This window comes from Hemitrygon akajei, chromosome 32, assembly GCF_048418815.1.
Source record: "Hemitrygon akajei chromosome 32, sHemAka1.3, whole genome shotgun sequence".
Classification (NCBI taxonomy): Eukaryota; Metazoa; Chordata; class Chondrichthyes; order Myliobatiformes; family Dasyatidae; genus Hemitrygon; species Hemitrygon akajei.
Window position 1 is genome coordinate 21713050 of NC_133155.1, and position 13465 is coordinate 21726514.

Sequence of the window (13465 nt, forward strand, 5' to 3'; positions counted from 1 at the left end):
AATAGGGAATACTTCTTTTAAAAGATCTGCTCCTAAATATTGTGGATTAACTGAATTAGAGGATCATATTGAAGAAAGTTATTCTGTCATCTCAGATATTAAACTAACTGATCTGCTGTAAAATTAGTAAATGGATTGTGAGTTCAAATATACAAGTGAACGTTTCTCGCTACGTTAGATATCATGTCAAAAAATGTACATCATGGTTTTCTGTACAAGCCATTGACCCACTGATTTAAATGCTAATGTCAAATGCAGTCAGCATTATATATAAGTAATGCTGTACAGATTTGGAGTCAAATTGCTGCTCCACAACAAGGATTATGTCTTGTAATCATTGGATAACTGACAAAAACATAGTGATACATGTCTGGCAATTTCATGTGAATTAATTGATGAGAGGATCAAAGGGTAAATACGTTCTGGTTGACATGTAAAGAAAGCATTATACTTGAAAATATTGAGTGGCATTGTTAGTCAATCGTATTACCACACTGATCAACAAAACTACATTCTGTCCACTTCTGAGTCATTAAAATTCATCATTGACTTGAGAGTTTCAAAAATGGTCTTGCCTATTCTAGCCTGTTAACTTAAAATTGAGAAACTTAAATACAGTCGAGAGACAGCTTTTTTTAAGTTAAATATTTTCCAACGAGCTCACACACTCTGCATCATGATTCCCCACTCCAACACAAAGCATTTCACAGAGTTTAATGTGACACAGATGTTTTATTCTTGACTGGGTGACAGGGAAAAGTACAGGATACAAGAACCGATAACTCTCTATTCTGTCTATTTTAATAGCTCTTCATTTGCTAATAACAGAACTGATGTGTGCTACAGTTCACTGCTCACTCTCAATTGCCCAGGATAAAGAGAAAGCTAGCAAAGAATAAGAAAGGAAATGGTTTACAGTTTTTATAAAAAAACTTTGACACATATTATGTAGCAATTATGTCTTTTTTAATTAAAGCTAAACAATTATTGTTCCCTTAATTGTGCTATCAAAGAACCTTAAATCCCATTTGGATGAATTGGAGGCCTTTGCTAGAGCAGGCATGTGGCCAAATTGAAGTGGTGGAGCCCAGGCCTGAGAGTGAAAAATGAACTGATGTTTAGCCATTGCTAGAGCAGACAAGGGGCCAAATCAAAGTGGTGGGGCCCAGGCCTGAGAGTGAAAAATGAGGATATTTGACCATTGGTGGAGTAGTCATGGTACCAGATTGAAGCGGTGAAGTCCAGGAACAAGAGCAAAAATGAACCAATGTGTGGCTGATTTAAGCATCAAGCTAATTTAAAAAAATCAAAGGTCAGTGCTGAGGGCGAACGATGGATTGGTGTTCAGCTCACCACTCCATGAGGTTACTCACCTCAGCACTGAGCTGACACTGAAGCTGTGGCCTACAAGCATCGTGCTGAACTGGCTCTGTGGCGGTGGACTCACCTTCGGGGTCTCTGCAGTTCATGTTCTGGGTGTTAATTGTTTACTTTTTTTATTGTTTTCACCATTTGTTCTTTCTTTCAGACACTGAGTATTTAATGGCGTTATGTTTTATAACTCCTGAACATAAAACTTTTCGAAAGACACAGAGGGAGAGAGAGAAGAATGTGTGTGTTTAGTTTTGTTTTACTTTTAGTGAGGAGCACACATATAACATAATAATGTGTTGTCGGGTGACATTACATAAATGTAACCCATAATAATTATTTAAATGAATAAGAATGTTTAATCAAACAAAATATACAAAAATATCACTCAAATATTACTGCATTATTATATACACAATACTCCTCCCTGTATAGCCATAAACTCCAACTCAATATGGAATATATCTCAACTATACTAACAGTATAATATATAATGCAACTACCTATACCTGTAGACATCCACGGCATAGCAAATTTTAAACAGCCCCATTCAGGCCTGAAGATTTAATCGCTGTGGAGGATTTCTTACACTTGCGGAATAAAGCCTTTTCTAGCAAGGGGGTCACTGTGCTTGACAGGTGAGACTTGTAGATATGAAACAATCTCAGCTTCTGGGGCCTCCTCTGTGGTGCTTGTAGAATTGTCTCTGGGACGGCAGGAAGTGTTTCTGACTCGCTTCTCATTGGTTATTTCATTTGTTTTAAAATATCGTTTAATTTGCTCTGTATACATTATCTAGTTACCTCTTCTGCAATCACATGTGTCTATCTTTCTGAAGTGGCCAGCTATTTTTGCTTTTATTTAAATTTATGACTATTAGCAGCTGGTATTCACTGTTTAGGAACCCGTGAATTTCTCCATATTCTGCCTTTTTTCTACTTGAATGTTTATCTCTCCATGTGAAGAAAAAAAAACTGCTGCAACTTTTTTACCTTAAACTTCTCACTGCACTTTTTTCCCCAACTCAAACGTGTGTACTCTCGTTTTGTTTTTACATTAGTGAGACACGTGTGATGACATATACCATTCACGTACTTTACATATAACCCGTAATCATTTAAATGTAAAAGAATGCTTAATCGTGCAATATGTTTACAATATTACTCAAATATTAGTGAAATATTAGATAGTCAGCAAACTGTTGTGTGTTTTTTTAACGAGTTCTATTGAGTTTCTATTTCTTGTGGCTGCTTTAAGACATATTTACTGTACATATTTTGACAATAAATGTACTTTGAACTTTGAAAGGAGGAATCCTTCTCTGGAAAGCATCAATGTAGAATAGCATGAATTAAGTAAAAATAAATCTGAATCTTTATTAATGTTGGTGACATTGGATGCTCATGAATTGTGCCAAATGGACATTGTAGCAGGGGGCCAATAGTTGTTTAGATCTTTTGGTTCACTCCATTAACTTCAGTAGCATAATCTAAAAGAACAGCAGAATTATTCAATTGGTTTTCTATCTAGGTGTGTTTTTCCTAATAACTTTATTTTGAAGTTATGCTTTCACTGAATTTTGCTCTTCTATTTAAAAATATACTCATTAAATTTAGGATAATATGGACCTCTGCATCTTCTTTGGAATGAATTCCTCTCTGATAACTAGTTCAGAAACCATGCTACCTTACATATTTATAACTTTGTTCATAGGAGGAATGTCTAAATACTCAAAAGAACATAAGAATACATTTCATTCAAAATTAGGCAAGAACTGCTTTTATCTGAATGTATTAATAGGCCAATTTAGTGGAATGGGCCTTAATGCTTTATTAAGGACTAAATATCTTCAGCAGAGAGCTAACTAAATTGAATGGCAAACAAACATTACATAGTTCTTGTCAATTTTCAAATCAGGTGTGTTACATTAAAATGAATCCCTGTACTCAAGACTGGAAGAGCTTCAATCTCAAGCTGAATTCACATGGTCTCTTATCATCTGAATTCATCACATTCCTCTCCCTCAACACAGATCACTTACTTACTTCCCTGGTCACTTTCTGGACCGCATCATCTCCTATGGACTTACTATATTCATTTTCTCTGCCATGGGAAAGGCCACTTCTGGTTATTTCCTTGTGTAGAATTCCTCAAAAAAATACACTGTCACCTCCATTATTATATGCAAGGGCCCCATCCATAATATTTCTTCCTTTAACATGCCCTGGTCTCCTAAATCCATGTACATCTTTCCAATATTCCTTGTTTGAAAGCCTCCAATTGGGTATTTGACTTGAATACAGACAGCCTCCTGAAAAATAGGTAACGATATCCTGTAAGAGTGTAACAAAAGCATATTAATACTTTTCATTCTTCCTGATGTATGTGTAGCCAAGGTGAGTATTAATGATAACATTTTTCTTCAATGGCACTCCACCAACATGCAATAAAGTGGGACTAAATTAGCAAGGTCCCTTGTTTCAATCCAACAGTAACAGGTAAATCTCCTGCAAACGCTACATTTCCGCAGCACCCCCATTATTTCCTGTTTCTCTGAAAACAATCTAATCTTTCCTCCTCTGCACCTGCCTTCAGCTTCATGATCTGCAAGTATACCTTCAGTGGACAATGTCCAGCTATATCTTAACAACCTCTCTCTTACTTCCACCATTAGATAGTGCAGGACAGAGCCTTCCAGCCCACACAGTCACTCTGATCAGCCACCAACTATTTAACCCTAGCCTAATCATAGAGGAATTTACAATGACCAGTTAACTTACTAACCAGTATATTATCGGAATGATGGAGGAAACCAGAGCACCAGGAGGAAACCCACGTGCTCATGGGAAGGTTGTACAGACAGCAACAGAATTAAATTTCGAACTCCAATGGCCCAAGACGTTATAGTGTTGTGTTATCCGCTATGCTACCATGGCACGCAATTCTTTGAAGTTCTTTAACTGTTTTTGGACTTGCAGCCACGGATGAGTATACATGGGGGAGCTGTGTGGCCTCATTTTTTGTGTGGACCAGGTCCTCATACCTTGGCGTTGCCTGCTATGGCAATTCAGGGGAGGAGGTGCCGGATGTGCTGTGAGAGAGAACGGAGAGCACGACAGGCATGCTGGAATCTGCATTGAGTTGGAAGCTGACACCTCCAGGTCAGCTCTCCAATGTTCGCTCTCTGGAAGACAAGCTGGATTGCCTTCATTGGCACCTGACCCAGCACGAGATAAGGAAATGCTGCATGCTTGTTCTTTCAGAAACATGGTTCCAGGACAATATCCCAAGCATTATCAATCTTCAGGCCATGCCTCTCAGGGACTTGTGCGAATATTATTTTGTGACTGTATGTGCTGTGTGCGACTGTATGTATGGTGTTTTGCACCTTGGCTTGGGGGAGTGATGTGTATAGATGAATGACAATTAAACTTGAGCATTTACTTCAATAACGGGAAGCTACATTTTGTCGCTCCTATTACAAATTCCATTGCAAGAGATCAACACCATCTTTTTCTCTTCCATTTGTGAAATGAATCTTGGGATCATATTTGTCTCAAAGACGACCTTCACACCATAATTTGCATCATGACTAATGCCACTAATTTCCATCTCCATCACACTACACCAGTCTCAACATGAATTTTGAAACTTTCATCTAGACCTTAACACCAACAGATTGGTTATGCTGATGAATCATTGGCTAGGTTCGAGGTGATGTCCTTTGAAGAAAAGTAGCTCCCATGTCATGATTTTGTTTGCTACAATAAATCACTTTGCTACAATGTATCACTTTGAAATTCTTTGCTAGCCTTACTTCTCTCTCTTTTTCAAACTTCTCCAGCCCTTCAATATGCATATACTTCTCAAATTCAAGTCCTGAATCCAAATGCTTCAATTTTGCCTTTTTTCTTAACCATAGGAATTCTAGCTCCAATATTCCCTCTGTAAATTTTTCTGCCACTCCCCTTCTGTGAATTCCCTTAACAATTTACTTGACCGACCATTGTGTCCATCCACCCTAATTCAGAGTTTGGAATCAGTTATTCAGCATGGAAACAGGCCTAACACTGCTATGCCCACCAAGCTGTCTGCCTGAGTTTGCTCCATCGTGCCACATCTCGGCGATATCCTTTTAATCCTTTCTTATCCGTGTGCTTTCTTCCACAATACCTCAAGATCCTATTTAATAAAGCTTGTAGAAATCACTGTGGGAGATTGTAGTATTTAATGTTAAAGGCTCTATATAACCACAGACTGTTCTTTTTATTTATGGTATATTCCTTTTTTTTGTAAGAGACTGGTGCCATGAGACACAATAGTCTTTCACTGGATTTGTAGTTTAGCTGTTGATTGCAGAGTAAGTTGTTTCTCTCATGTCTTGTAAAACACTCCTGGACTGATGGAAAGCTCACAAGATTCATCTTTGTATTTTTTCCTGGGTTATCTTGATAAATGTGTACACATGTTTAGTTAAATAAAGGCTGCTTTGTATACTGTCACCCATTAGAAACTCGTCCTAAGGAGAATGAAACTTTCACTTGCTTCTGCTTTATTAAGTTCAAGTGGTGAAAGTTCAGTTCCAATATGGCTGCCACCAACTCATGATAAGCATCAGTCAAAGCATCGCTTTTGGGAACCAAATGTTCATTTATATTTGAGTTCATCGTACAAATTTGGGAAGGAAAACAGTAGGTTTCCATTTCCTGTTTGGGTTTGTAACAACTATGACTTAATTATAATAGTGTGATCATCACCCTAATAATCAAATGTTCATAGTCAAAGTGCACAAATAATTACCAATTAGTTAACGTTGAAAAGCCTCCCCAGACATTCAGAAGCAAAATCAAATTTAAGAAAAAACAAAGAGAATGACAAGGGTGAAGTGCTGGAGTTAATGAACTACTGAACATTTCTGGAATCATTTGGAATCTGTGCATATCTATCTCTATCTCTCTATATATCTAGCAAATAGTGTTTAACATAGCAACTGATAAAATAACTCCAATCCAATTATAATCAAATATCATTAATGATAACATTATTATGAAGTGTGAATGTAAACTTGGACCCTGCCGTGCTTAAGCTATTTGAGTAAAATTTAAATCTAAGCAATCAAAACAGACTTGCTGTGCAAAAACAGAAACAGAAAGTTGGAAGTTCTCAGTAGGTCTGTCAGCATCTGCAGAGAAATAGCAGTAACAATTTAAACTGATGACCTTTCATCAGACCAATGACCTGCCCATGGTCTCCTCTATGGCTATGATGAGACCACACTCAGCTTGGAGGAGCAGCATCTCATATTCTGCCTGGTAACCTCCAATCTGCTGGCATAAACATTAATTTCTCCATCTTCCAGTAATTTCACCCCACCCCTTCTCTTTCTTCTATTACTCATTCTGGTTGCTGTCTCACCTATTTTCTGCTCCCTCCATGCCCATCGCCTCCCCCAAGTTCCCTTCCCCTTTTCTTTTCTTCCATAGTCTACTTCCCCAACAATTAGATTCCTTCTTCGGCCCTTACCTTTTCCACCTCTCCCCTCTCAGCCTCTTACTTCATTCCTCCTCCCTCACCTAGCATCACCTATCACCTTCCAGCTTGTACTCCCTCTCCTCCCCATTTTCTTATTCTGAATTCTGCCTCTTCCTTTCCGGTCCTGATGAAGGGTCTCAGCCCAAAATGCCATTTAATCTCCTCCACTGATACAGCCTGACTTGCTGAGTTCCTCCAGCATTTTCTCTGTGTGATTCAAGATTTCCAATATCTGAAGAATCTCTCGTGTTTGTGACCTGAACCATTAATTCTTTGTCTCCCTCCACCACTACTGTCAGACCTACTAAATATTTTCCAAACCACTTTTCTTATTTCAAACTACAGCATCTGGAATCTTTTGCTCTTTAATTAGTCTGCTAAAAGGATTAATTTTCTGATTTGCTTTTAGCCGATGCCAGAATTTGAGTTTAATTTCAGGAGAAAATTAACACAAAATGTTGACGCCAAATCACCGTTGAAAGAAAATACAGCATAATACCCATTTTAACCTTGCTTTAGAAATAGGAAGATGTTGACCTTATTTACAAGATGCACTGAAGATTATGTAACCTTCTGAGTTTGTGAATATTAAATCATAAATTAAACTTTAAAATGAATAACAAGAGAAAATCTGCAGATGCAGGAAATCCAAGGATTTTGTGTGTTTTTTTAGAATGAAGATAATTATCTAAATCATCCACTTTTCATGTAAACATTCAAAAGAAAGCATATGGCAGAATATGACATTACAAAAATGCTCACATGCTATGATTTTCAAAGATTCAAAGAGCATTTATTATCAAAGTATGTATGCAGTGTACAACCCTAAAATGTGTCTTCCTCGCAAACAGTCACAAAACAAAGAAGAACTGAGGAACCAAAGAAAAACATCAAACCCTAACCCCATCCACCACCCCCCCACATTCAAAAAGACGCATAAATGGCAACAAAAAAAACAAGTGAAAACACAGAATATAAAACACAAAATCAAAACTATATGTAGTCATTCCATTAATTTAGTGCAACTTAAAATATTAAGCCATGATTGAATGCAATTAAAATGAGTATTTTAAACAACTAGTTTTAGAATAAGTGAAGTATTCAATTATAAAATTCAATCAATTTAGGTTGATGTTAAGTACAGATTTAATACCTTTGGGGGCCAGTATTTTAATGGCCTAAACTTATTGGGCCAGTTACATGAGCTTAGCACACTCATGGGAACATCCTTTATTCATGCAAATAAGCTGTCACCTTGGGATGTGCAATTGCAATGCAGTCTGCATGGATCAAGACAAGAAAGTAGGTCATTTTAGAATACAGATTGTTCCAGGTCAAATTGAAGGACAGCACAAGGGACATTGGTTTTATATTAAGTGTTGCTATGTGTTACTGGTTGGAATAATTTTACAGAGTACTGGATTGTAGATCTCTGTCCAAAGAAGTACAACTCCAATCCCACACTGTTGTAAATCAATTTCAATGCTCGATTAAATGCCTTTGAAATTTTAGCTTTCAACTCACATAAATAAAAATATTACTGCAGCCTTAATTATTACTCTGTAGCCAGAAAGTCCTAAACAAGAGGTTTGTGAGTTCAATCCAACCCAAAGGAGCTGGGACTTGCATACCCGTGGAGGCAGATATCATTAAAATAAAGTTCCACAAACAAAGTTTGATGCTGCTCAGATTCAGTGAAAATCACACTAAGACTTAAAACACATATTTTGTTACAGAAACAGAAAAAAAATATTTTATCTATATTCTTAAACTCTCAATGGAAACATGGAAACTCTACAGTACTGAAGAATGCTCAACAGCAGTCAGCAATAACCTCTGCAAAATTTTATCAGCTTTATAATTATAGTAGTAGATCTCAGTATATCAGTTATTCTGTCTGGACAATTGCATAAATGAGATAGCCCTTCTATCCCACAGTTCAATGCAATAATATTCTGCAGAATATCAATTAATGTTTTACTAATAAAAACTGTCAGTACAATAATATTCAAGGGTACAAATTCAATAATGACACCTAATAATATTAAACTCTACTTAATATCTGACATACAACATGAATTGCAAAATGTCCTGACATTTATTCAATAGCTGTATTAAGAAGTGACTGTTCAGTCTTTTTTTTTAAACCAAATACATGAACAGTATGTACCTTATGTAGAATTGTGGGATATTCTGAAAAACAACACATCACAGCTGACCCATTAACTGAGAAACATTGAGTTAAGCCTGTGTTAACTATTGTTAAAAGTCTTTCCAGTGTCTTGTGGGGAAGTTATGGAAGTTCATGCTGTTGCAAGGTCCTCATTCAATTATCGTTTTTCAAGTTAAAAGCATTAACTTGGTCAGTTTTGAGTTAAAGCTTTTTTGTAAATACAGTTGACAATGATGAACAGAAGATCTGAAAATGAAAACTTCTTATTCTAATATCTAGCTGAAGTAAACAGTTTCCATAGTTACTTGTATTACAGGTTAGATTGTAAGTCATAATTAACAACCAGCATCAGATATTATGAGTGACCAGATGTTGATAATTTTGACAGCTTAATGCACAGTTATAAATGGATGTAGGTGTCTGCTTCTGAGTAGAAACTTGTATATTTGAATCTTAAATTACTGCCTTCACTTTCAGTCATATTTTCAGCATGGGAACTTTGAGTCTATGTAGATCCTCAAAGCCAGTTGATTCATAGCCATGGATTTTTCTGTTATGGGGGGGGGGGGGGTTGGAACTGGTGATAGAATGAGTGAAACTTAGTAATTGTCATTAATAGTGTGTGAGTCATCACAGTTGCGTGCTTGAAAGCAGCAACTACAAAATATTTGGTGTGGTCAGGTACCAGCACACAAACAGATCTGTGAGATGGGCAAAGTCACAGAAACAAAGTTCACAAATAGCAGGAGAAAACTGTCAGCGTGAACATCAATTTTTGATTACTGTGACAACAATATCATACCTTTCCACTTCTGTGTTCTCGGTGTTTGAAGTAATCTTTTGATTGGCTTTACCTCCCCAGAGGATAAAGTAATTTGTGTTTCAGTAATTTCAGTCATCATTTACTTTTACAATTGTTTTGCATTCTGCAGTGTCAATAGTTGTAGCTGGACATGGATGATGTTAAATGAAGTTCTTGCAGAGAAGTTGTCAATAGAGTAACAGTAATGGAAATAGAATAATCAAGTAAGAAGCATGCAGCTTCTCTAGCTAACATGTACCGGATTGAAAGGGACATCAGAAAAAAACTTTATCACTTTGCTAATTTAAGCAATATAATGCACAACACAACTGAAGATTCCTTTGACCATATTATCAATAAATGCTCGTGCAGAAAGATCTGAAACATGCAAAAAGTCTAACAGTTTTACTTTGGAAATGGAAAAAGGCCTAAATATTTGACCATTTTAACAGGGTCTTCCTGTAAAGTGTGAAGCTTTACATTTTTTTATGCAGACCCATATAATGAAATTGACCCACATCATGCCAAAATGTCAGGTCAGAAAAATATCATATGCAAAATTCACTAGAGTAAAGGATAGACATCTGCTAAGCATCACCCATTAATATATTCATTATAAACAGTAAAAAATATTGTAAGGTTAAGCCATTAGTGATAACAGTAATAATAAGCATGGAGAACTGCAGGATGTATTGCTCCCTTCATATCTCTGATTACATTGACCTTAATCTGACTACAGGAGTCTCGCAAATTATCAGGTGCAGGGACAGAAAAGATTCCCTGGTGTGCTTGCTTATTTTCAATGAGCATTAATCTCCCACCATGTGGTTTCCTCGACATGCAGCAGCCACAGAACCATTAAAATCTCCAGCATCCAGCGTGTAACATTAAGTTGCAGCTACAATTTGAAGGTTCAGAGCTGTTAATAACAGAAATCCAAGTGACTTGTCACTGTGATGCACGTACTCCAATTTACTTACTGGTCAGTTAGTTTCAATGGTGGAAAATCACATTTCAACCTAAAAATCTAAGAAATTACTGATGATGTGCTTGAATGTTAGGTAACCTGTAGACTTTCAGGCCATCATTATTCATCATCACAACTCAAATCACGGGATATACTTTAGCCAATGCGTTGGCGTGTGGCCAAGTGGTTAAGGCGTTCGTCTAGTTATCTGAAGGTCACTAGTTCGAGGCTGAGGCTGAGGCTTGCGTGTGTGTCCTTGAGCAAGGTACTTAACCACACATTGCTCTGCAACGACACTGGTGCCAAGCTGTATGGGTCCTAATGCCCTTCCCTTGGACAACATCGGTGGCGTGGAGAGGGGAGACTTGCAGCTTGGGCAACTGCTGGTCTTCCATTAAAAAAAAACCTTGCCCAGGCTTGCACCCTGGAAACTTTCCAAGGTGCAAATCCATTGTCTATTGAGACTAATGGAGGCCTACTACTACTACTAGTAGAAGACCAATATCAGTTGAAGCTTGAGCTTATCGAGATTAACTGTGGCCTTGTGGAAACACTTCAGGGAGGACATGATTCTTCTAAGTAGCAGCACCAGCACTTTTACTGAATCATAGCACGAGATAAAAGTCTTTATGTTCTCATTTTTAAATAATGTCTCTCCACAGTGTGGAACAGCAGGGGAGCTAAGTCCAAGTTGTACAGGATTAAGTATTCAGATACCACTCCCAACATGTTTCAACCAATGCTGTTAAGGTATTACATTTCAGTATGAGGGAGCTCTCAACAAGAAACTGTAAAACTATTAAATGCGGAATATATCTTCTTTGTCAAACGACAAGAGGAGTCAACCTTGCAAAGTCAGAAGGTTAAGGGCTTAAGTCCCATTCTAAGGCAATGCAGAAATGTTTGAGGTATCATCTTTCAGTTTGGATAAAAATATTTTCAGGTGGACGTGTGCTCAGTTAGAATCAATGGAGTTCTCAGTATCTTGATCAATATTTACCCCCTCAACTACAAACTAATTAGTCTTTGACTGAATCATCTTCATAATTAGTATCTATACCATTGGGTAATTTGCCTCAGTACATTTATAATCTTTGTTTAGATAAGATGCCACCAGCCAGTTTCCCTTGTTTGGTGGCACGGCAAACAGCGGAGGAGCTGTTAGGACCTGGTCTCAAGTCGTGCGCTTGCCTGTTGCTGCAGTCCAGGAGAGGTGATGTAGCATGGTCCGTGCTTGATTGGGGGCTGGCCTTTCCCATCAGTGCTCCCCTCCAGTGTCCAATCAGTGGAATGACAGGCTGGTTTGCATGCATATACTTGTCTGTGCATTGCCGGGAACTGCATCATCAATTAGCGGTACATATCACTCAGGAACTTGGGCTATATATATATGTGCTTTTGCATGACTATGTTTTTTTGCTCACTGTTTTGAATGTGCGGTGTATGTTTTACACCTTGGCACCAAAAGATCTCTCTTTTGTTCAGCTGTATTCATGCATTGTTAAATGATACTTAAACTTGAATTTGATTTGATTTGAATTGCTTCCTTCTCATTCCCTCTAACACAGTCCAAGACCAATATTTGTGAAGCCATATGAATAATGATTGATAAGTTTTAGAACATTTATCTACATTGTTATCAGATACGTAAGGTGTTTGAAAAAAATAAGAGTAAGGAATGAAAGAGAGATGGGTTGATACACAATGGTCCAAATGTTTCAGTGAAGCTCAAGGTTAAAATGGAAGAATGCCAATGTTAACAACCTCTGGTGGCCTTTGGCTTCCCTCCACACAAAGGAGAGCACAAAACATCAATCAAAAGCTATAGAGAAGTTTCAGGGGTGTCCGGAGATAATAGTACATCAGAAGGTATAATCACTGGGGACAGGGAGATTCAATCTTACACAACTACCTATGTCAGAATTTAATCCAGTTCAGTGGCAAAGCACACAGTGCTAAACCAAACAGGGGAAGTCAGCAGATAACTAAAAAAAACTTTTAATTAGGATGTTCTAATTTGTTTTTAACCTCTGACAAGGGATTACTGCATTCTAGAAGAGGATGCCAGAGGGTATACCAACTTGACACCTCTGATTCACCATACATTGGGTCACATACTCATTGAGTCTGGGAAGAAGAGTGCTCAGATATTCAGTGATGGTTACCAGATCACAAGGGAGGTTGGAGCAAAAGGCCACAGTGGAAACTCAGTGTGATTGGCTGAAGGGTCGTCCAAATTATGCAAAGCTGTACAATTGATCTCAGGTCTTAAGGGTGACTAACAAACAAACTACTTCTGGAGTAGCTGGGTAAATGGTCAGCCATCTGGCAATCCCTCACAGACAAATGCCGAAGTTCCAACTTGTGCACGAGCGGTTTGAATTTTCATATAACTAGGGTGCTTTTTCATAAAACTATGGCCATCAATATCAATATTAGATGTGGCAAACATGCAAGCATATATGGGCCTTCAGCAAGGAATTGCTGAGAATGAAAAACTCCTCAATGAAAGACATAGAATCATAAAGGTATAGAACACTAGAAGTATAGAAGCTGATCCTTCTGCCCATCTAGTCCATTCTGGCCTGATTTTCTGTTTAGTATCACCTATCTGCATCCA